General features: G+C 40.8%; 1 pseudogene; it reads right to left on the reverse strand.

The window, feature by feature from the left end:
* Positions 1-22638: 22638 nt before the first annotated feature.
* Positions 22639-24509, reverse strand: LOC137757251 (nuclear receptor coactivator 4 pseudogene; annotated as a pseudogene).
* Positions 24510-25183: the final 674 nt, after the last annotated feature.

Genomic DNA, 25183 nt, shown 5'->3' on the forward strand with positions numbered 1-25183 from the left:
TCCAATTCACAATCTGTAGCATCATTTCTTTTTTTGGTTTCCTGGTTCTTGGATGTGAACTTTCATTTTTAGTTTACAGCTCCCATGATCCTTGATTTATTTCCTGTTCTTGCTTTTGACGGGGTTTCCCTATGCTGGTCAATCTTGTATATGGTGACTTTTTCTTTATTTTTTTTTTCTTTTATATATTATTTCTCTTTTGTTTAGAGCTTGTGCTTCTAAGCACCGCAGCAGTGAGCATGTGAACTCAAGGCCCTGCAAATCTGGTTGGTCTTTGTATATTCTCGCAGGTCTCCACTAAGAATGTAGAATTCCTTTTATTCTCTTCTCTTTGTCAAACTCAGTTATTTCTTCCTTTGAATGACTCCCAATAGACTTCCGTAGTCTATCTGGAATAAAAAATAAGGGATGCATGCACAGATTTTCTAAATAATCTGGAAAAGTTGATGTATATCTGAAGTATTTTTTAAAAAGTGTACATTTTAGTTTCAACAAGGTGTCCAAGGAACCAGGCCCTATGTGTAAACAGTATTTAAAGATGGCTGTCTCTGCCTCTAATTATACTTTCATTTATTCAATAAGCATTTACTTAAGACTTACCCATGTACCCAACCCCACTGATACTTCATAGAAGGCAAAGGAAAGGAAGATATCAGTATCCCTCTTCAGATAGCCTCCTCATGTTGAAGAGACAAATCACAAAGCTACTAGAAAACAAAGATCAATACGTGATAATACAAGTCAGAAGGCATGAATGAATGTGGATGAGAGACAACGCAAAGGGCTCCTGCATGGTATTACTCAGGTAGACATTTGGAGGAAGTCTATTGGGAGTCATAGCGTTTTAATAACTATAGATTTTGTAGTGTAGTTTGAAAACAGGGGGAGTGATACCTCTGCCTTTGTTCACTTTTTTCTGCGGACTGCTTTGTCTATTCATGTTTTTTTGTGGCTTTATGTAAGTTTTAGGATTTTTTTCTATTTCTATGAAAACTTTCATTGGAATTTTGATAAGGATTGCATTGAATCTATGGCTTCAGATAGTATGGACATTTTAATAATATTAACTCCAGATCCACGAACATGGGATGTCTTTCCATTTGTTTGTGTTTTCTTCAATTCCTTCCAATGAAGTCTTACAGTTTTTATGGTAAAGATATTTCACTTCCTTGTTTAAACTTATTCCTAGAATTTTCTTTCTGTTACTGTGAATGAAATAATTTTCTCTATTTTTTCAGATATTTTATTTTTAGTGTGTATAAATTCAACTAACTTCTGTATGTTGATTTTACATCCTGCAACTTTACTGAATTCCTTGATTAGTTCCAACAGTTTTTTGGTTGAGTCTGTGGGATTTTGTATACATAAAATCATATCATTTGCGAATAATGACAATTTTACTTCTTCCTTGCTGATTTGGATGCATTTCTTTGCCTTGCCCGATTTGGGAGGACTTTCAGTGCTATATTGAATAAGAGTGGTGAGAATGGGCAACCTTGGCTTTTTTCTAATTTTATAAGAAAAGCTTTCAATTTGTCCCCTTTGAGTACAGTGTTAGCTGTGGGTTTGTAGTATATGGCCTTTATCATGTTGTGGTATGTCCCTTCTATAACCAATATTTTGAGTGTTTTTATCACGAAAGGATGTTGTATGTTATCAAATGATTTTTCTGCACCTATTGAGTAGATCACATGATTTTTATCTTTCATTCTGTTAGTGTGTTATTATATTACATTTATTGATTTGTCTTTACTGAACCATTCTAGCATCCCAGAGATAAATCTATCTTGGTAATGTTGTATAATCCTTTCAGTGTGTTATTGAATTTGATTTGGTAAATTTTTTAACAACTTTATTGGAGTATACTTGCTTTACAATCGTGTGTTAGTTTCTGCTTTAAAACAAATTGAATCAGCTATACATATACATATATCCCCATATCTTCTCCCTCTTGCGTCTTGCTCCCACCCTCCCTATCCCACCCCTCTAGGTGGTCACAAAGCACTGAGCTGATCTCCCTGTAATCATCAGGAATAAGGGTATATAGTGTTCTTTCCTTGTAGTCTCCTTATCTGGCTTTGGTATCAGGTTAATGCTGGACTTGTAAAATAATTATGGAAGTATTCCTTCCCCTTCAATATTTTGGAAGATTTTGAGAAATATTGATGTTAATTCTTCTTTAAATATTAGATAGAATTTCCCAGTAAGACCTTCTGATCCTGGGGTTTTCTCTGTCTGAGGGTTTTGATTCCTCATTCAATAATTTTACTCATAATTGTCTCTTCAGGTTTTTTGTATCTTCCTGATTCTGTTTTAGTAGGTTGTGTGTTTCTAGGAATTTAACTATTTCTTCTAGGTTATCTAATTTGTTGTCATATAATTGTTCATAGTAGTCTTTTATGATTCTATGCATTTCTGTGGTATCATTTGTAATGTCTTCTCTTTCATTTCTAGTTATATCATTTGAGTCCTCTCTTTTTCATAGTCTCACTAAAGATTTGTCTATTCTATCATTTCAAAAAATCAGCTCTTAGTTTTGTTGATTCTTTTTATAGATTTTCTGTTTGCTATATCATTTATTTTCACTCTGAGCTTTATTATGTTCTTCCTTATGCTAACTTTGAGCTTAATTTGTTCTTTTCCTAGTTTACTAAGGTGTAAAGCTCAGTTGCTTTTTGAGATAATTCTAATTTCTTAATATACACACTTATCACATAAACATTTCTCTCAGAAGTACTTTTCCAGCATCCCATAGGATTTGATATATTTTATTTCCATTTTCACTTTTTTGAGATACATTTATTTTTTCATATTTTAAGTTATTTATTTATTTTTATTTTATTGGAGTATAGTTGATTTACGATGTTGTGTTACTTTCAGGTGTACATCAAAGTGACTCAGTTATACAGGTACATATATTTATTCTTTTTTAGATTCTTTTCTCATGTAGGTTATCACAGAATATTGAGTAGAGTTCTCTGTGCTATACAGTAGGTCCTTGTTGGTAATCTATCTTATATATAGTAGTTTCTGTGTGTTTATCCTAAGCTTATGATTTATTCCTCCCCTTATGTTTCCCATTTGGTAACCATAAGTTTGTTTTCGATATCTGTAAGTCTGTTTCCATTTGTAAATATGTTCATTTGCTTCTTTTCCTTTTTAAAAAAAAATTAGATTCCACGTATGAGTGATATCGTATGATATTTGTCTTTGTCTGACTTACTTCACTTAGTATGATAATCTCTAGGTTCATCCATGTTGCTGCAAATGGCATTATTTCATTCTTTTTCATGGCTGAGTAGTATTCCATTGTATATATGCACCGCAACTTTTTTATCTATTCCTCTGTCAATGGACATTTAGGTTTCTTCCATGTCTTGATTATTGTAAATTGTGCTGCAATGAATATTGTGGTGCATGTACCTGTTTGAATTATGGTTTTCTCTGGATACATGCCGAGGAGTGGGATTGCTGGAATATATGGTAGTTCTATTTTAGTTTTTTTTTTTTAATTAATTAATTAATTAATTAATTAATTAATTTTTGTCTGCGTTGGGTCTTCGTTGCTGCATGCAGGTTTTCTGTATTTGCAGTGAGTGGGGGCTACTCTTCATTGTGGTGTGTGAGCTTCTCATTGCGGTGGCTTCTCTTGTTGTGGATCACTGGCTCTAGGCATGTGGGCTTCAGTAGCTGTGGCACACAGGCTCAGTAGTTGTGTCTCACAGGCTCTAGAGTGCAGGCTCAGTAGTTGTGGCACACGGGCTTAGTTGCTCCACGGCATGTGGGATCTTTCTGGACCAGGGCTGGAACCCATGTCCCCTGCATTGGCAGGTGGATTCTTAACCTCTGTACCACCAGGGAAGTCCTCGATTATAGTTTTTTAACGAACCACCATACTGTTCTCCATCGTGGTTGTACCAATTTACATTCCCTCCAACAGTGTAAGAGGGTTTCCTTTTCTGCACACCCTCCCCAGCATTTATTGTTGTAGACATTTTGCAGATGGCCATTCTTACTGGTGTACTTTGATTTTACTTTACTTGCATCATACTTTTGATTTGCATTTCTCTGATAATTAGTGATGTCAAGCATCTTTTCATGTGCTTTTTGACCATCTGCATGTCTTTTTTAAAGAAACATCTATTTAGATATTCTGCCCATTTTTTAATTAGGTGGCTTTTTTTTTTTTGAACAGCATGTGCTATTTTTATCTTTTGGAGATTAATCCTTTGTTGGCCACTTTGTTTGCAAATATTTTCTCCCATCCTGTGGGTTGTCTTTTGTTTTGTTTATGGCTTCCTTTGCTGTGCAGAAGCTTTTGAGTTTAATTAGGTCCCATTTGTTTATTTTGTTTTTATTTTCATTAATCTAGGAGGTGGATCAAAAAAGATATTGCTGAAATTTATGTCAGAGAGTGTTCTGCTTATGTTTTCCTCTAAGAGCTTTATAGCATCTGACCTTGCATTTAGGTCTTTGACCCATTTCACGTTTATTTTTGTCTACGGTGTTAGACAGTGTCTAATTTCAGTTTTCGTTTTTTTTTTTTTTTTTTTTTTGCTGCACTGAGTCTTCGTTGCTGTGCATGGGCTTTCTCTAGTTGTGCCGAGTGGGGCCTACTCTTCGTTGTGGTGCACAGGCTTCTCCTTGTGGTGGCTTCTCTTGTTGTGGAGCACAGGCTCTAAGGGTGTGGGATTCAGTAGTTGTGGCACGTGGGCTCAGTAGTTGTGGCTCTCAAAAGTGGTGACAGTGGACGTCCTTGCCTTATTCCTCATCCTAGAGGGAATGCTTTCAAATTTTCACCATTGAGAATGATGTTACCTGTGGGTTTTTTATATATGGCTGATATTATGATGAGGTGAGTTCCCTCTATGCCCACTTTCTGAAGAGATTTTACCTGAAAAGGGTGTTGAATTTTGTCAAAACCTTTTTTTTGTATCTATTGAGATTATCGTATGGTTTTTATTTTTCTGTTTGATAATATGGTGTGTCACACTGATTGATTTGTGGATATTAAAGAATCCTTGCTTTCCTGGGATAAACCCCACTTGATCATGGTGTATGATCCTTTTAATGTGCTGTTGGATTCTGTTTGCTAGTATTTTGCTGAGGATTTTCACATCTATGTTCTTCAGTGATATTGGCCTATAGTTTTCTTTTTTGTGGTATCTTTTTCTGGTTTTGGTATCAGGGAGATTGTGGCCTCATAAAATGAGCTTGGGAGTGTTTCTTCCTCTGCAATTATTTGGAAGACTTTCAGAAAGATAGGTGTTAACTCTTCTCTAGATGTTTGATAGACTTTGCCTGTGAAGCCATCTGGCCCTGGGATTTTGTTTGTTAGAAGCTTTTTAATCACGGTTTCAATTTCAGTACCTGTGATTGGTTTGTTCATATTTTCCATTTCTTCCTGGTTCAGTCTTGGTAGGTTGCATCTTTGTAATAATTTGTCCATTTCTTCTAGGTTGTCTGTTTTATTGGCATATATTTTTTTGTAGTAGTCTCTTATCTTTTGGATTACTGTGGTGCAAGTTTTAACTTATTCTTTTTCATTTCTACTTTTTTTTTGGGCTGGAGATTTTATTTGATGACTTTAAGATCCTTTCATTCTTGAGAATTGAGAGATATTGTTTTCCCATTCCAAAATTAGTCACAACTGATGTTTGACATGCTATGGAATTTTCATGTGATATGTATTCTCCTCTTCAATGGCTGTCTCATCTCTTTTCTTTTTTGAATCCAAACTTCTAGAATTAGTGTTCTCAACTATATCCTCTAAGTTCCAGTCTCCTAGCTTCACCGCAACTAAGAGAAATCAGGCTTTTGTGTTTATCATGTCACTGAAAGGCACTGTTTTTTTTTTGTTTGTTTGTTTTTGTTTTTTGTTTTTTTTAAACATCTTTATTGAAGTATAATTGCCTTACAATGGTGTGTTAGCTTCTGCTTTATAACAAGGTGAATCAGTTATACATATACAATATGTTCCCATTTCTCTTCCCTCTTGCATCTCCCTCCCTCCCACCCTCCCCATCCCACCCCTCTAGGTGGTCACAAAGCACCGAGCTGATCTCCCTGTGCTATGCGGCTGCTTCCCACTAGTTATCTATTTTATATTTGGTAGTGTATATATGTCCATGGCACTCTCTTACCCTGTCACATCTCACCCCACCCCCTCCCCATATCCTCAAGTCCATTCTCTAGTAGGTCTGTGTCTTTATTCCTGTCTTGCCACTAGGTTCTTCATGGCTTTTTTTTTTTCCTTAGATTCCATATATATGTGTTAGCATACTGTATTTGTTTTTCTCTTTCTGACTTACTTCACTCTGTATGACAGACTCTAACTCCATCCACCTCATTACAAATACCTCCATTTCATTTCTTTTTATGGCTGAGTAATATTCCATTGTATATATGTGCCACATCTTCTTTATCCATTCATCTGTCGATGGACATTTAGGTTGCTTCCATGTCCTGGCTATTGTAAATAGAGCTGCAATGAACATTTTGGTACATGACTCTTTTTGACCTATGGTTTTCTCAGGGCATATGCCCAGTAGTGGGATTGCTGGGTCGTATGGTAGTTCTATTTGTAGTTTTTTAAGGAACCTCCATACTGTTCTCCATAGTGGCTGTATCAATTTACATTCCCACCAACAGTGCAAGAGTGTTCCCTTTCCTCCACACCCTCTCCAGCATTTATTGTTTGTAGATTTTTTGATGATGGCCATTCTGACCGGTGTGAGATGATATCTCATTGTAGTTTTGATTTGCATTTCTCTAATGATTAATGATGTTGAGCATTCTTTCATGTGTCTGTAGGCCATCTGTATATCTTCTTTGGAGAAATGTCTATTTAGGTCTTTTGCCCATTTTTGGATTGGGTTGTTCGTTTTTTTGTTATTGAGCTGCATGAGCTGCTTGTAAATCTTGGAGATTAATCCTTTGTCAGTTGCTTCATTTGCAAATATTTTCTCCCATTCTGATGGTTGTCTTTCGGTCTTGTTTATGATTTCCTTTGCTGTGCAAAAGCTTTTAAGTTTCATTAGGTCCCATTTGTTTATTTGTGTTCTTATTTCCATTTCCCTGGGAGCTGGGTCAAAAAGAATCTTGCTGTGATGTATGTCATAGAGTGTTCTGCCTATGTTTTCCTCTAAGAGTTTGATAGTGTCTGCCTTTACACTTAGGTCTTTAATCCATTTTGAGTTTATTTTTGTGCATGGTGTCAGGGAGTGTTCTAATTTCATACTTTTACATGTACCTGTCCAATTTTCCAAGCACCACTTATTGAAGAGGCTGTCATTTCTCCACTGTATATGCTTGCCTCCTTTATCAAAGATAAGGTGACCATATGTGTGTGGGTTTAACTCTGGGCTTTCTATCCTGTTCCATTGATCTATATTTCTGTTTTTGTGCCAGTACCAAACTGTCTTGATTACTGAAGCTTTGTAATATAGTCTGAAGTCAGGGAGCCTGATTCCCCCAGCTCCATTTTTCGTTCTCAAGATTGCTTTGGCTATTCGGGGTGTTTTGTGGTTCCATACAAATTGTGAAATTTTTTGTTCTAGTTCTGTGAAAAATGCCAGTGGTAGTTTGATAGGGATTGCATTGAATCTGTAGATTGCTTTGGGTAGTAGAGTCATTTCCACAATGTTGATTCTTCCAATCCAGGAACATGGTATATCTCTCCATCTATTTGTATCATCTTTAATTTCTTTCATCAGTGTCTTATAATTTTCTGCATACAGGTCTTTTGTCTCCTTAGGTAGGTTTATTCCTAGATATTTTATTCTTTTTGTTGCAATGGTAAACGGGAGTGTTTTCTTAATTTCACTTTCAGATTTTTCGTCATTAGTGTATAGAAATGCAAGAGATTTCTGTGCATTAATTTTGTATCCTGCTACTTTACCAAATTCATTGATTAGCTCTAGGAGTTTTCTGGTAGCATCTTTAGGATTCTCTATGTATAGTATCATGTCATCTGCAAATAGTGACAGCTTTACTTCTTCTTTTCCGATTTGGATTCCTTTTATTTCTTTGTCTTCTCTGATTGCTGTGGCTAACACTTCCAAAACTATGTTGAATAATAGTGGTGAGAGTGGGCAACCTTGTCTTGTTCCTGATCTTAGTGGAAATGGTTTCAGTTTTTCACCATTGAGGACAATGTTGGCTGTGGGTTTGTCATATATGGCCTTTATTAGGTTGAGGAAAGTTCCCACTATGCCTACTTACTGCAGGGCTTTTATCATAAATGGGTGTTGAATTTTGTCAAAAGATTTCTCTGCATCTATTGAGATGATCATATGGTTTTTCTCCTTCAATTTGTTAATATGGTGTATCACATTGATTGATTTGCGTATGTTGAAGAATCCTTGCATTCCTGGGATAAACCCCACTTGATCATGGTGTATGATCCTTTTAATGTGCTGTTGGATTCTGTTTGCTAGTATTTTGTTGAGGATTTTTGCATCTATGTTCATCAGTGATATTGGCCTGTAGTTTTCTTTCTTTGTGACATCTTTGTCTGGTTTTGGTATCAGGGTGATGGTGGCCTCGTAGAATGAGTTTGGGAGTGTTCCTGCCTCTGCAATATTTTGGAAGAGTTTGAGAAGGATAGGTGTTAGCTCTTCTCTAAATGTTTGATAGAGTTCGCTTGTGAAGCCATCTGGTCCTGGGCTTTTGTTTCTTGGAAGGTTTTTAATCACAGTTTCAATTTCAGTGCTTGTGATTGGTCTGTTCATATTTTCTATTTCTTCCTGGTTCAGTCTCGGCAGTTTGTGCATTTCTAAGAATCTGTCCATTTCTTCCAGGTTGTCCATTTTACTGGCATAGAGTTGCTTGTAGTAATCTCTCATGATCTTTTGTATTTCTGCAGTGTCAGTGGTTACTTCTACTTTTTCATTTCTAATTCTATTGATTTGAGTCTTCTCCCTTTTTCTCTTGATGAGTCTGGCTAATGGTTTATCAATTTTGTTTATCTTCTCAAAGAACCAGCTTTTAGTTTCATTGATTTTTGCTATTGTTTCCTTCATTTCTTTTTCATTTATTTCTGACCTAATCTTTATGATTTCTTTCCTTCTGCTGGCTTTGGGGTATTTTTGTTCTTCTTTCTCTAATTGCTTTAGGTTCAAGGTTAGGTTGTTCATTCGAGATGTTTCCTGTTTCTTGAGGTAGGCTTGTATTGCTATAAACTTCCCTCTTAGCACTGCTTTTGCTGCGCCCCATAGGTTTTGGGTCGTCGTATCGCCATTGTCATTTGTTTCTAGGTATTTTTTGATTTCCCCTTTGATTTCTTCAGTGATCACTTCGTTATTAAGTAGTGTATTGTGTGGCCTCCATGTGTTTGTATTTTTTACAGATCTTTTCCTGTAATTGATATCTAGTCTCATAGCGTTGTGGTCAGAAAAGGTACTTGATATGATTTCAATTTTCTTAAATTTACCAAAGCTTGATTTGTGACCCAAGATATGATCTATCCTGGAGAATGTTCCATGAGCACTTGAGAAAAATGTGTATTCTGTTGTTTTTGGGTGGAATGTCCTATAAATATCAATTAAGTCCATCTTGTTTAATGTATCATTTAAAGCTTGTGTTTCCTTATTTATTTTCATTTTGGATGATCTGTCCATTGGTGAAAGTGGGGTGTTAAAGTCCCCTACTATGATTGTGTTGCTGTCGATTTCCCCTTTTATGGCTGTTAGTATTTGCCTTATGTTTTGAGGTGCTCCTATGTTGGGTGCATAAATATTTTCAATTGTTATACCTTCCTCTTGGATCGATCCCTTGATCATTATATAGTGTCCATTGTTTTCTCTTGTAATAGTCTTTATTTTAAAGTCTATTTTGTCTGATATGAGAACTGCTACTCCAGCTTTCTTTTGATTTCCATTTGCATGGAATATCTTTTTCCATCCCCTCACTTTCAGTCTGTATGTGTCTCTAGGTCTGAAGTGGGTCTCTTGTACACAGCATATATATGGGTCTTGTTTTTGTATCCATTCAGCCAGCCTGTGTCTTTTGGTGGGAGCATTTAATCCATTTACATTCAAGGTAATTATCGATATGTATGTTCCTATTCCCATTTTCTTAAATGTTTTGGGTTTGTTATTCTAGATGTTTTCCTTCTCTTGTGTTTCTTGCCTAGAGAAGTTCCCTTAGCATTTGTTGTAAAGCTGGTTTGGTGGTGCTGAACTCTCTCAGCTTTTGCTTGTCTGTAAAGGTTTTAATTTCTCCATCACATCTGAATGAGATCCTTGCTGGGTAGAGTAATCTTGGTTGTAGGTTTTTCTCCTTCATCACTTTAAGTATATCCTGCCACTCCCTTCTGGCTTGCAGAGTTTCTGCGGAAAGATCAGATGTTAACCTTATGGGGATTCCGTTGTGTGTTATTTGTTGTTTTTCCCTTGCTGCCTTTAATATGTTTTCCTTATATTTAATTTTTGACAGTTTGATTAATATGTGTCTTGGCGTGTTTCTCCTTGGGTTTATCCTGTATGGGACTCTCTGTGCTTCCAGGACTGGATTAACTATTTCCTTTCCCATATTAGGGAAGTTTTCAACTCTAATCTCTTCAAATATTTTCTCAGTCCCTTTCTTTTTCTCTTCTTCTTCTGGGACCCCTATCATTCGAATGTTGGTGTGTTTAATGTTGTCCTAGAGTTCTCTGAGACTGTCCTCAGTTCTTTTCATTCTTTTTTATTTATCCGGCTCTGCAGTAGTTATTTCCACCATTTTATCTTCCAGGTCACTTATCCTTTCTTCTGCCTCAGTTATTCTGCTATTGATCCCATCTAGAGTATTTTTAATTTCATTTATTGTGTTTTTCATCGTTGCTTGGTTCCTCTTTAGTTCTCCTACGTCCTTGTTAAATGTTTCTTGCATTTTGTCTATTCTATTTCCAAGATTTTGGATCATCCTTACTATCATTATTCTGAATTCTTTTTCAGGTAGACTACCTATTTCCTCTTCATTTGTTAAGTCTGGTGTGTTTTGACCCTGCTCCTTCATCTGCTGTGTGTTTTTCTGTCATCTCATTTTGCTTATCTTACTGTGTTTGGGGTCTCCTTTTCACAGGCAGCAGGTTCGTAGTTCCCGTTGTTTTTGGTATCTGTCCCCAGTGGCTAAGGTTGGTTCAGTGGGTTGTGTAGGCTTCCTGGTGGAGGGAACTAGTGCCTGAGTTTTGGTGGATGAGGCTGGATCTTGTCTTTCTGGTGGGCACATCCACGTCTGGTGGTGTATTTTGTGGTGTCTGTGGCCTTATTATGACTTTAGGCAGCCTCTCTGCTAATGGATGGGGCTGTGTTCCTGTCTTGCTAGTTGTTTGGCATAGGGTGTCCAGCACTGTAGCTTGCTGGTCGTTGAGTGAAGCTGGGTCTTGATGTTGAGATGGAGATCTCTGAGAGATTTTCGCCGTTTGGTATTACGTGGAGCTGGGAGGTCTTTTGTGGACCACTGTCCTGAAGTTGGCTCTCCCACCTCAGAGGTACGGCCCTGAATCCTGGCTGGAGCACCAAGAGCCTTTCGTCCACACGGCTCAGAGTAAAAGGGAGAAAAAATAGAAAGAAAGAAAGAAAGAGGCTATAATATAGTGAAGTAAAATAAAGCTATTATAAAGCAAAGCTATACAGACCAAATCTCACCCAGAAGCATATACATATACACTCACAAAAAAAGGAAAAGGGGAAAAATTAATATATCCTGCTCCCAAAGTCCACCTCCTGAATTTGGGATGATTCGTTGTCTATTCAGGTATTCAACAGATGCAGGCACATCAAGTTGTTTGTGGAGTTTTAATCCGCTGCTTCTGAGGCTGCTGGGAGAGATTTCCCCTTCTCTTCTCTGTTCGCACAGCTCCTGGGGATCAGCTTTGGATTTGGACCCGCCTCTGCGTGTAGGTCGCCTGAGGGCGTCTGTTCCCCGCCCAGACAGGACGGGGTTAAAGAAGCAGCTGCTTCGGGGGCTCTGGCTCGCTCAGGCCGGGGGGAGGGAGGGGTACGGAGGAGGCGGGGCGAGCCTGCGGCGGCAGAGGCCGGCGTGACGTTGCACCAGCCTGAGGTGCGCAGTGCGTTCTCCCGGGGAAGTTGTCCCTGCATCACGGGACCCTGGCAGTGGCGGGCTGCACAGGCTCCCGGGAGGGGTGGTGTGGAGAGTGACCTGTGCTCGCACACAGGCTTTTTGGAGGTGGCAGCAGCAGCCCCAGCGTCTCACGCCCGTCTCTGTGGTCCGCGCTGATAAGCACGGCTCTCGCCAGTCTCTGGAGTTCGTTTAGGCGGCGCTCTGAATCCCCTCTCCTTGCGCGCCGTGAAACAAAGAGGCAAGAAAAAGTCTCTTGCCTCTTTGGCAGCTGCAGACTTTTTCCCGGTCTCCCTCCCAGCCAGCTGTGGTGCGCTAACCCCTTCAGGCTGTGTTCACGCCGCCAACCCCAGTCCTCTCCCTGCGATCCGAACGCAGCCCGAGCCTCAGCTCCCAGCCCTGCCCGCCCCGGCGGGTCAGCAGACAAGCCTCTCAGGCTGGTGAGCGCTGCTCGGCGCCGAGCCTCTGTGCGGGAATCTCTCCGTTTTTTCCTCTGTGCCCCTGTTACTGTGGGATCCGCGCTGATAGCCGCGGCTCGCGCCCGTCTCTGAAGTTCGTTTAGGCGGCGCTCTGAATCCCCTCTCCTCGTGCACCAGGAAACAAAGAGGGAAGAAAAAGTCTCTTGCCTCTTGGGCAGCTGCAGACTTTTTCCCGGACTCCCTCCCGGCTAGCTGTGTTCACGCCGCCAACCCCAGTCCTCTCCCTGTGATCCCTGAGCCTGAGCCTCAGCTCCCAGCCCCGCCCATCCCGGCGGGTGAGCAGACAAGCCTCTCGGGCTGGTGAGTGCTGCTCGGCGCCGATCCTCTGTGCGGGAATCTCTCCACTTTGCCCTCCGCACCCCTGTGGCTGCGCTCTCCTCCGTGGCTCCAAAGCTTCCCCCCTCCGCCACCCGCAGTCTCCGCCCACGAAGGGGCTTCCTAGTGCGTGGAAATCTTTCCTCCTTCACAGCTCCCTCCCACTGGTGCAGGTGCCGTCCCTATTCTTTTGTCTCTGTTATTTCTTTTTTCTTTTGCCCTACCCAAGTACGGGGGGAGTTTCTTGCCTTTTGGGAGGTCTGACGTTTTCTGCCAGCGTTCAGTGGGTGTTCTGTAGGAGCAGTTCCACGTGTAGATGTATTTCTACTGTATCTGTGGGAAGGAAGGTGATCTCCGCGTCTTACTCTTCCGCCATCTTCTCTCCTCCCCAGGGCACTGGTTTTTCCTTCTCTTGTGTTTCCTGCCTAGAGAAGTTCCTTTAGCATTTGTTGTAAAGCTGGTTTGGTCATGCTGATTTCTTTTACCTTTTGCTTATGTATAAATGTTTTAATTTCTCCATCGAATCTGAATAGATCCTTGCTGGGTAGAGTAATCTTGGTTGTAGGTTTTTCCCTTTCATCACTTTAAATATATCCTGCCACTCCCTTCTAGCTTGCAGAGTTTCTGCTGTAAGATCAGCTGTTAACCTTATGGACATTCCCTTGTATGTTATTTGTTGTTTTACCCTTGCTGCTTTTAATATTTTTGTTTGTATTTAATTTTTGATAGTTTGATTAATATGTGTCTTGGCATGTTTCACCTTCGATTTATCCTGTATGCAACTCTCTGTGCTTCCTAGACTTGATTGACTATTTCCTTTCCCATATTAGGGAAGTTTTCAACTATAATCTCCTCAAATATTTTCTGAGTCCCTTTCTTTTTGTCTTCTTCTTCTGGGACCCCTGTAATTCGAATGTTGGTGCATTTAATATTGTCCCAGAGGTCTGAGACCATCCTCAATTCTTTTCTTTCTTTTTTCTTTATTCTGCTCTGTGGTAGTGATTTCCACTATTTTTCTTCCAGGTCACTTATCCTTTCTTCTGCCTCCATTATTCTGCTATTGATTCCTTCTAGAGAATTTTTAATTTCATTTATTTTGTTGTTCATCATTGTTTGTTTGTCATTTAGTTCTTCTAGGTCCTTGTTAAACGTTTCTTGTATTTTCTCCATTCTATTCCCAAGATTTTAGATCATCTTTACTATCATTACTCTGAATTCTTTTTCAGGTAAACTGCCTATTCCCTCCTCATTTGTTTGGTCTGGTGGGTTTTTACCTTGCTCCTTCATTTGCTGTGTGTTTCTCTGTCTTTTCATTTTGCTTAACTTACTGTGTTTGGGGTCTCCTTTTCACAGGCTGCAGGATCATAGTTCCCATTGTTTTTGGTGTCTGCCCCCAGTGGGTAAGTTTGGTTCAGTGGGTTGTGTAGGCTTCCTGGTGGAGGGAACTGGTGCCTGTGTTCTGGGGGATGAGCCCGGATCTTTTCTTTCTGGTGGGCAGAACCACATTCAGCGATGTTTTTTTTTGGGTGTTTTTGACCTTATTATGATTTGAGGCAACCTCTCTGCTAATGTGTGGGGTTGTGTTACTGTCTTGTTGTTTGGCATGTGGTGTCCAGCACTGTAGCTTGCTGATCGTTGAGTGGAGCTGGGTGTTAGCACTGAGATGGAGATCTCTGGGAGTGCTTTCGCCATTTGATGTTATGTGGAGCTGGGAGATCTCTGGTGGACCAATGTCCTGAACTCAGCTCTCCCACCTCATAGGCTCAGACCTGACACCTGGCCAGAGCACCAAGACCCTGTCAGCCACATGGCTCAGAAGAAAAGGGAGAAAGAAGGAAAGAAAGAAAGAAAGAAAGAAAGAAAGAAAGAAAGAAAGAAAGAAAGAAAGAAAGAAAGAAAGAAAGAAAGAAAGAGGAAGGAAGGAAGGAAGAAAGAAAGAGAAAGAAAGGAAGAAAGAAGTGAAATAAAAGAAAGTTATTAAAATAAAAAAATATTATTAACAATAAAAATAATTTAAAAAGTAATTAAAAAAAGAAAGAAAGAAAGAAAGGAGAGAAACCAAACCAATAAACAAAGCCACCAATGATAACAAGGGCTAAAAACTATACAAAGAAAAAGAAAAAGGGCAGACAGAACCCTAGCGCAAATGGTAAAAGCAAAGTTATACAGGCAAAATCACAAAGGGAAGCATACACATACACACTCACAAAAAGAGAAAAAGGGAAAAATATATATATATATATATATGTATATATATATATATATATATATATATATAAAGGAAGAGAGCAACCAAATCAATAAAATCTACCAATGATAATAAACTGTAAATACTAAACTAAGATAAACATAAAACCAGAAACAAATTAGATGCAGAAAGCAAACACCAAGTCTACAGTTGCTCTCAAAGTCCACTGCCTCAATTTTAGGATGATTTGTTGTCTATTTAGGTATTCGACAGATGCAGCGTACATCAAGTTAATTGTGGAGATTTAATCCGCTGCTCCTGAGGCTGCTGGGAGACATTTCCCTTTCTCTTCTTTGTTCACACAGCTCCTGGAGTTCAGCTTTGGATTTGGCCCTGTGTCTGCATGTAGGTTGCCCGAAGGCCTCTGTTCCCCACTCAGACATGACGGGGTTAAAGCACTACCTGATTAGGGGGCTCTGGCTCACTCAGGCTGGGGGGAGGGAGGGTTATGGAATGCAGGGCAAGCCTGCAGCAGCAAAGGCCAGTGTGACGTTGCAACAGCATGAGGTGCACCATGTGTTCTCCTGGGGAAGTTGTCCCTGGATTGCAGCACCCTGGCACTGGTGGGCTACGCAGGCTCCCAGGAGGGGAGGTGTGGATAGTTACCAGTGATTTCACACAGGCTTCTTGGTGGCTGCAGCAGCAGCCTTAGCGTTTCATGCCCGTCTCTGCTGTCCATGCTGATAGCCATGGCTCGCGCCTGTCTCTGGCACTTGTTTAGGTGGTGCTCTGAATCCCCTCTCCTTGCACACCCTGAGACAATGGTCTCTCGCCTCTTAGGCAGTTCCATGCTTTTTCCCAGCCTCTCTCCTGGCTAGCTGTGGCTCACTAGCCCTCTTCAGGCTGTGCTCATGCAGCCAACCCCGGTCCTCTCCATGGGATATGACCTCCGAACCCTGAGCCTCTGCTCGCAGCTCCCACCTGCCCCAGCAGGTGAACAATCAAGCCTCTCAGGCTGGTGAGTGCTGGTCAGCACCGATCCTCTATGCAGGAATCTCTCCACTTTGTCCTCTGCACCCCTATTGCTGCGCTCTCCTCTGTGGCTCCGAAGCCTCCCCCCCACCCCCCGTGTCCGCCAGTGAAGGGGCCTCCTAGTGTGTGGAAACGTTTCCTCCTTCACAGCTCCCTCCCAGAGGTGCAGGTCCTGTCCCTATTCTTTTGTCTCTGTTTTTTCTTTTGCCCTACCCAGGTACATGGAGAATTTCTTGCCTTTTGGGAAGTCTGAGGTCTTCTGCCAGCGTTCAGTAGGTGTTCTGTACGAGTTGTTCCACATGTAGATGTATTTCTGATGTATTTGTGGTGAAGAAGTTGATCTCCACGTCTTACTCATCTGCCATCTTGTAGGTCCCCCCTCTACTGTTATTGATTTGAGTCCTCTCCCTTCTTTTGTTGGTGAGTCTGGCTAAAAATTTATCAATTTTTTTTATCTTCTCAAAGAACCAGCTTTTAGTTTCGTTGATATTTTATATAGTTTTCTTCGTCTATTTTTCATTTATTTCTGCTCTGATCTTTATGATTTCTTTCCTTCTACTAACTTTGGGTTTTGTTTGTTCCTCTTTCTCTTGTTGCTTTAGGTGTAAGATTTGTTTGTTTACCTGAGATTTTTCTTGTTTCCTGAGGTAATATTGTATCCCTATAAACTTCTCTCTTAGAACTGCTTTTGCTGTGCCCCAAAAGTTTTGGATCATCGTGTTTTTGTTGTCATTTGTCTCTCTGTATTTTTTGATTTCCTCTTCAATTTCTTCAGTGATCCGTTGGTTGTTTAGTAACATATTGTTTTGCCTCCACATATTTGTGTTTTTTACACTTTATTTTCCTCTAATTTATTTATAATCACATATCACTGTGGGCCGAAAAGATGCTTCGTATGATTTCAGTTTTTCTAAGTTTATCGAGGCTTGATTTGTTACCCAAGATGTGATCTATCCTGGAGAATGTTTCGTGTGCACTTGAGAAGAAAGTACATTCAGCTGCTTTTCAATGGAATACTCTATAAATATCAATTTGTCCATCTGGTCTAATGTTCCATTTAAGGCCTGTGTTTCCTAATTGATTTTCTGTCTGGATGATGTGTCCATTGATGAAAGTGGGGTATTAAAGTTTCCCACTAATATCGTGTTACTGTCAATTTTTCCTTTTAGGGCTGTTAGCATTTGCCTTATATATTGAGGTGCTCCTATGTTGAGTGTATATATATTTACAATTGTTATATCTTCTTGGATTGATCCTTTCATCATAATGTAGTGCCCTTCTTTGTTTCTTGTAAGTCTTTATTTTAAAGTCTGTTTTGTGTAACATGAGTATTGCTACTCCTGCTTTTTTAAATTTCCATTTTCATGGAATATTTTTCCTTATTCTCACTTTCAGTCTGTATGTGTCCCTAGATCTGAAGTTGGTCTCCTCTAGACAGCATGTATATGGGTCTTTTTTTGTATCCATTCAGCCAGTCTATGTCTTTTGGTAGGAACATTTAATCCATTTACATTTAAGGTAGTTATCGATATGAATGTTCTTATTACCATTTTGTTAATTGTTTTGGATTTGTTTTTGAAGGTCTTTTTTCTTCCCTTCCTCTTTTGTTCTCTTCTCTCATGATTTAATGTCTATCTTTAGTGATATGTTTGGTTGCTTTTTCTTTTTTATGTGTGTATCTATTGTAGATTTTTGGTTTGCAGTTCTCATGTGGTTTTTCTATAACATTCTGGATATGAACAAGATTGTTTTAAGTTGCTGATGTCTTAATTTCACATGCATTTCCAATATCTTGCATTGGTACTCTCCTCTTCTCACGATTGCTGGTTTTGATATTATGTTGTGTGTGGATGATTTTTTACCTTTATTTTGTGTTTGCCTTTACTATTGAGCTTCCTAATTCATAATTTTCTTGGTTTTAGTTGTGGCCTCTTCTTTTCTACCTAGAGAAGATCCTTTTAGGATTTATCATAACTGTGGTTTGTTGGTGCTGAATTCTCTTAGATTTTGCTTGTCTGTAATACTTTTGATTATTCCATTGAATCTGAATGAGATCCTTTCTGGGTAGAGTTTTCTTGGTTGTAGGTTTTCCCCTGTCATCACTTTAAATATATCATGCTACTCCCTTCTGACCTGTAGATTTTCTGCTGAAAAATCCACTGATAACCTTAGGGTTCCATTGTATATTATTCGTTACTTTTCCCTTGTTGCTTTTAGTATTTTTTTGTCTTTAATTTTTGTCAGTTTGATTAATATGTGTCTCAGTGTGTTCCTCCTTGCATTTATGTTGTATGGGACTCTGCCCTTCCTGGACTTGAGTGACTCTTTTATTTCCCATGTTAGGGAAACTTATGGCTATAATATCTTCAAATATTTCTCAGGCCCTTTCTCTCTCTATTCTCCTTCTGGGATCCCTATAATGCGAATGGTTTAATATTGTCCTTGATGTCTCTGAGACTTCCCTCATTTCTTTTCATTCTTTTTTCTTTGTTCTGTTCCGTGGAAGTGATTTCCAACATTCTGTCTTCCAGCTCACTTATTCATTCTTCTGCCTCAGTTATTCTGCTATTGATTTCTTCTGGTGTATTTTTCATTCCATTTATTGTATTGTTCATCTCTGTTTATTCTTTAAAACTTCAAGCTCTTTATTAAACATCTCTTGTAACTTCTCAGTCTGTGCTTCCATTCTTTTTCTGAGATCTTGAATCATCTTTACTATCATTACTCTGAATTCTTTTTCAGTTAGGTTGCCTATCTACTCTTTATTTAGTTTTTCTTGTGGGTTTTTGTGTTGTTCCTTCATCTGAAACATATTTCTCTGCAGTCTCTTTTTATCTGACTTTCTGTGTTTGTAGATTCCTTTCTGCTGGCTGGAGGACTGTAGCTCCTCTTGCTTCTGGTGTCTTCCCTCTGGTGGGTTAGGTTAGTCCTGAAGCTTGTGGTGGCTTCCTGATGGGAGGAAATTGTGCCTGTCCACTGGTTCGTGGAGCTGGGTCTTGTCCCTCTGGTGGGCAGGGCTGTGTCAAGAGGTGTGTCTATAAGTGGCTGTGAGCTCAATATGGCTTTAGGCACCCTGTATGCTGATGGATGGGTCTGTGTTCTTATCTTGCTGGTGGTTTGGCCTGAGGTGTTCCAGCACTGGAGTCTGTAGGCTGTTTGGTAGGGCCAGGTCTTGATGCCAAAATGGCAATCTCTGATAGAGCTCACACTGATCAATATTCTCTGGGGCTTCTGCCACTAGTGTCCTTGCCCCCACAGTGAACCACAGCTGACTCCTACCTCCCCAGGAGACCCTCTAAGATCATAGGTAGGCCCACCCCTGGCTCCTATGGAGTTACTGCTTTGTGCTGGGTCTCAGTGTACGTGAAAGCTTGTGCATACCCTCCAAGAATCGAGTCTGCTTCTCCCAGTCCTATGGAGCTCTTGCACTTAAGACCTGCTGGCTTTCAAAGCCAAATGCTTTGGGGATTTCTCCTCCCAATTCCACACCCTCAGGCTGGCGAGGGTAACATGGGGCTCAGGACTCTCACTCTTGTGGGAGAACCTCTGTGATATAATTATTTTCCAGTTTGTGGGTTGCCCACCCAGAATGTATGGGATTTGATTATGTCACAAAAGCTCCCCTCCTTCTATCTCGTTGTGGCTTGCTCTTTTTCTTTGAATGTAAAATATATTTTTTGTAGGTTCCAGGTTTTTTTTATTGAAGGTTGTTCAGTTAGTTGTGATTTTGGTGTTTTCCCGAGAGGAACTGAGTTCAAGTCCTTCTATTCAGCCTTCTTTCCTGGAATTGAGGGGCTGCTTTTAGTTTGGATGCTTGCTGCCTCCTTCTTCAGCATGTGCTGGCCATTATCTCCTTGATATGGGGTGTGCAGGTAAAATGGCTCTTGCATGCTCCAGGGTACTGGGAGTAGGGCCTGACACCTGCTCAAGCATTTCCTATAGGCGGCTCTTCTCCACACTTTCTCAGGATAGCAGGGGCAAGGCCTGGCACCTGCTCACAGATTTCCTAGGGGAGAGCACTATCTGCACCCTCCTGTGACAGCAGGGGCAGGGCCTGGCTGCCTGCTCACTGATTTCCTAGGGGTGGGCACTATCTGCCCTCCCAGGACAGTGGGGGCAAGGCATGGCCCCTGCCTGAAGATTTCCTTTAGGCAGATGCTATCTGTGCCTTCCCAGGAAAGCAGAGGCAGGGCCTAGCGCCTGCTCACAGGTCTCATAACAGTGCTGGTGGCCACCTCTGGAGTCCATGATGACTCAGTGACTTGTGCCCACCCCCAGAGCTCATGTAGGTGGTGTCCTGTTGCCTGGGAGTGCTCACAGGGAAAGAAGCTCTTATGGTGGTCCCACCCCTCTCCTCATTCTCTCCCCAATAATGGCACCTTACCTCTCTGGCAGGCCCAGGCTTCTTCCGAGTACACCATCAGTTACCACAGCCCAGTCTCCTCAGGCTGTTTCCATGCAGCCAACCCTGATCGTCTCCCTGGATCTGGTCTCTGAAGCCTGAGCTTCAGCACCCAGCACCCACCTGAACCAACAGATGAGTGTCTCAGTCTGGGGATCACAGGGAGGCGGTGTTGAACTTCTGTGCAGGGTACTTTCCATTTTGCCTTCCACTAACCAGTTGCTGTGCTCTCCTCCTAGGCTCTGAAGCTCCTCCTCCATCCAGTCTCGTCTCCCCACCAGTGAGGAGACTTCCATGGGTGTGGGAGCCTTTCCTCCTTCACAGCTTCCTCCCTGTGGTGCAGGCACCATTCCAATTCCTTCTTTTTCTTTTTCCTTTTGTCCTGCCCAGTTACGTGGTGGTTTATTTTGTTTCTTTTTCTTTTTTGGAAGTCTGAGGTCTTCTGTTGGCGTTCAATAGCTGTTCTGTATGAATTGTTCTACTTGTAGATGTATTGTTAATATTTTTGTGGGAGAAGGTGAGCTCCATGTAATACTCCTCCACTATCTTGATCCCCTTCTCTGAGTTACTTTTTTTTTTTTGGCTGTTATCCTTCGAATGGAGGGAGATACAAATGCATTAGTGCCAAAGAATGCTTTACATACTCATTAGCATAGTGATTAATGTTAATTGAGGGATACACAATGTGTTAAACCTCAAAAACTACAAAGTTTCCTGCAACCTAAGATAATGGAAAGGCTCCTTCTTAAGTTTTTACCCACCGCCTTTACTTTTAAAGTTCTAAATTGTATATTGGGAACTAAAAAATAATAGGCTGGTTTCAGCTGTGGTTCAAGAATTCTAATGAAGCTGTATGGCAATGACACTGGGACTGTGAAGTTTCCCCAAAAGGGCTTTCTAGATGACCACAAGTACAAACTTTAAAAGTATTTCCAATAACACATAGGCAAGTTGAGTGGCTTAATAATTTAAATGCCTGGAAAGCAGCTAAGATGTCTCGTCTTAGAGAATTTTAAAACATGGTATAAGTACCATTTCTGTCCTACAGAGAAACTTTTTAAAGCATGGACATAACTTTAAGGATACCGAGGAAACATCAATAGTTTTCATAAAGCTTCAATAAACACCCCAAGGCATAAGTGTTCAAAACAGCCTATTCACTAATATGTCACTGCATTATACTTTTAGAGGTATAAGTATGCTATGCTTGCAGTGAGAGGACATTTAATTTATACCTAAGTGGCAAGTTCATCTTCCATTTACACAGGATGCACCAATAACACTTAGGATAGTGAATAGTTCAAGTACTACATTTCCAACATGTCTTGTCTTTTGCTTTTTGATTACTCAGCACTGGGACTCTACTGCCTATAGTTTTTCAGAATATTTTGAAAGAGACTAGGACTACCCTGAATATAGACTTCAAGCAATATTGAACCCTTCTGAAAGAGCTGTCTAGATACTTTAATAATGACATTTAGAGAAGGGAATAAAGACAAAACTTGCAGTAACTGAGTTTCTTTCAAAAGAAGAAAAATAATGTTGAACCTGGCATGTAAGCTAAAATGTTTTGTAATTAATGTCAAAATTTGCCAGGATTGTTAATACATATTTTGGTAAGAAAAAAAACACTATATTGGCAAGGTTAATTATTTGTGTGTAATATATTGTATATTAATGAAACTGAAGAATTCACCGGTAATGGAAGAAAACCCACAGCAAGGGAAGCATCCAAAGAAGGGCAATCAAAAAGTTAGGTAAGTTTACTAGCTTTAGAATACACAACACACCTTAATTATAGAACTATTTCATTTTTAAAACTACAGTTTTTTAATGTACTTCTAATAACAACCCCATCTAAGGAGCCATGGAGGCTTATGAAGAAGACCTAGCCACTAAGATGCTGTGTTTCTAGTGTAGGGGTGAATTAATGCTGCTATAAGAAGAAACTGAATCACCTCAGCATCAACAAACAGACTTTTTCTTTTACACAGTAACACATAATTTGATGACATTATTTCTCTTCATTAGTTCAAAATTAGGCAGGAAAGGAACTACATCAGACCCAGAAACACAATGATTTGGCAAGCCACAGTCACTCAGCTCATGGATTTGTGATAATCTGCAGAAAATTTGCTTGACTCTAGTACTCCATTTTTTCACATCTGTAAAGGAGTTCGATACAACCTTTTTTTTAAAATCAACTTTAAACTGCAAACAGGCAAAGAGATCACGAACTGCTGGGGGGGCTGTAAAGGTCTGGGGGAAAGTTGTGTTCCTCCTGTAGGGGCCAATTAAGTAATACTTCCTTGGCCTTCTTTCGAAGTAGCCACTTGTTTTCTCCTGAAGATAACTGGCTAAAATTTCCTCTCTTCTTTCCTGGCAAGACCCAGTCAGCTGTGTTAAAGCGAAACCAGGAAGTGGCCGAGAGGCTTGTAAGCTTTTGTTTGCAAGCTCTGTCCTTGGTAAGAGGCACTTCCTTGGAACATCCCTCTTTGCATGAGGGAGTAATGAGCCACTCTGACAAGGGACCTGTTTATGATTTAGAAGGAATCAGCAATTCTAGAAGAAGCCATTGCCTTTGGTGCCTTAGCTTGTTCTGTTGCCTCTTTTCTGAATGGACAGGGCCACATATTCAGGGAATCTTTATGTTTCCCAGGTTCAGGTTTTGGTTCCACAGGCATACCATTTTCATCCTTTCCTTCTTTCTTCAGAAGCCATTTACACAGAGCTTCCTTCTCACAAGTTTCATCACACATGCACTCTGCAAATCTTATACAGGGCTCATTGGCTTTGCAGACCTCCTCTACTTTATATGGGTCTTGATGGTTCTGAACAAGCCAATCCTCAGTAATCGCACTGGGAGCGGACATGGGTTTCTTGGACTTCAAGTGGTTATTCAGGCACTTCAGACTGACCAGATTTTCAGTCTCCACACCTTTGGGCAATTGGTACAGGAATCAGGCTTGACAAGGCAATCATACACACTGTAGGACTCCTGGGAACGCCTGGAACAAGAGCTTAAACTTCTCACTGGTTTCACATCTGCCATTCCCAGACTTCTCAAGCTTATGGGATTCCTGGGGAGTCACCAGCCAATCAGAAAGGTCCATCTCATCTTGATCAAGAAGCCCTAGATGTCCAACCTTTTCAATTTCAATGGAGTAAGAACTGGTAGTAGAATAGCTGTTACACTTTTAGCAACTTGGTTTTTCAGAAACTTCTTTTTGCCGACTCTTGTGGAGCCAGTTTTCCAATCCCTTTAGGTTGCCCCAGACATTATTGAAGAAATTGCAGGCTCTGGCAGAAGTCTGACTATTCTCCAAGGTCTGCTTTTTGGGTGATCCAGTCCTGGAGATTGGTGCTGGGTATGTAAGGAGCCTGGTGACCATTGGCAGGTTTGCTACCAAGGAGCCATTCGCTGAGAATGACAGCTGTGGTGCTGGATACTGACTTCTGCTCTGACAATGGTATATAGCCTCTTTTCTCCAGGAAAGACCCAATATTTGATGAACTAGCATGAGCCATAAAGTGCTCAGGAATTTCAATGGTCTTGAGAGACCCAAATATGGTGATGGCCTGGCGCAGGGCAGTTATGTTGGCTTCAAAGAGTAGGACAGTGGAATCTTTAGGTTTGAGGGTCAAACTGCCCAGTCTGTCCAGGCACACGGAGACTTGATTGCGTTCTAGCAATCTTTGTTTTGGGTGCAATCCAGTTGATGAATAAGACAACTGAACTGGCCCAGTAACCAGTTAAGCTGCTGGGTCTGCTGCTGAAGTGCCTTCTCTTTAAGCTGATAGATGAGATCTATCTGTTCATATACCCACACCTCACAGCTTTGAAGGCATTCCAGGTGACGACTTATGCAGCTGTGAATCTGGACTTTGACCTCTCACAAGTTATCTTTAATTTGCTGTTCAACCCAGAGAACTCCACCAATAGCAAGCTCCAAGTCCCTCTGTGCATCACAACACCTCAAAAGGGTTCTCTATTACTGGAGCAACCTCTCTGGACCTGTGAGGTACTCATTCTTCTCCCTGTTCCATCTAACACCAAGTAAGGCATTTCTAGTTCAAAAGCAACAGTGACTCATGCAACTTTCCAGGTTTCCCAACACTTCCTAGAAGCACAGTCACCCTAAGAAACCTGGGTCCCATCCTCCCTGGAAGCCACAGCCTACCATTCACTCTCCACTTCAGAGCAGGCAAGGGCACCACTCAGTACACATGCACACGGCTCTGGCTGCAGGGCCCATTCTTGGCCCAGCAAGGCAAGCCCACCCCGCGGGCTCCTGCTGTGGTGCTGGGCTGCCGGAGGTAACTCGCAGGCCAGGTCCCTGCCATGCCAGCTTCCTGGCAAGCAGGAGGTTGCTTTATCCAGGACTGGGGTAAGGAAGGTCCCTGAGCCTGCAGGCTGTGCCCCGCCCCTCCCATCCATCTGGCAGTGGCCCATGGGCAGAATTAGGATACTTTTATATTTCCCTTTTGATTTCTTCTCTGACCCATTGGTTCTTCAGAAGTGTCATTTAGTCTTCACATATGTGTAGATTTTCCACATTTCCTCCTGTTGATTTCTAGTTTTATATCATTGTGGTCAGAAAGGACTGTTGGTATGAGTTCCTTCTTCTTAAATTTGCTAAGACTTGTTTTGTATCCTATCACATGACCTATCCTGGAAAGTGTTCCATGTGCACTTGAGAAGAG

This window comes from Eschrichtius robustus, chromosome X (assembly GCF_028021215.1).
Source record: "Eschrichtius robustus isolate mEscRob2 chromosome X, mEscRob2.pri, whole genome shotgun sequence".
Classification (NCBI taxonomy): Eukaryota; Metazoa; Chordata; class Mammalia; order Artiodactyla; family Eschrichtiidae; genus Eschrichtius; species Eschrichtius robustus.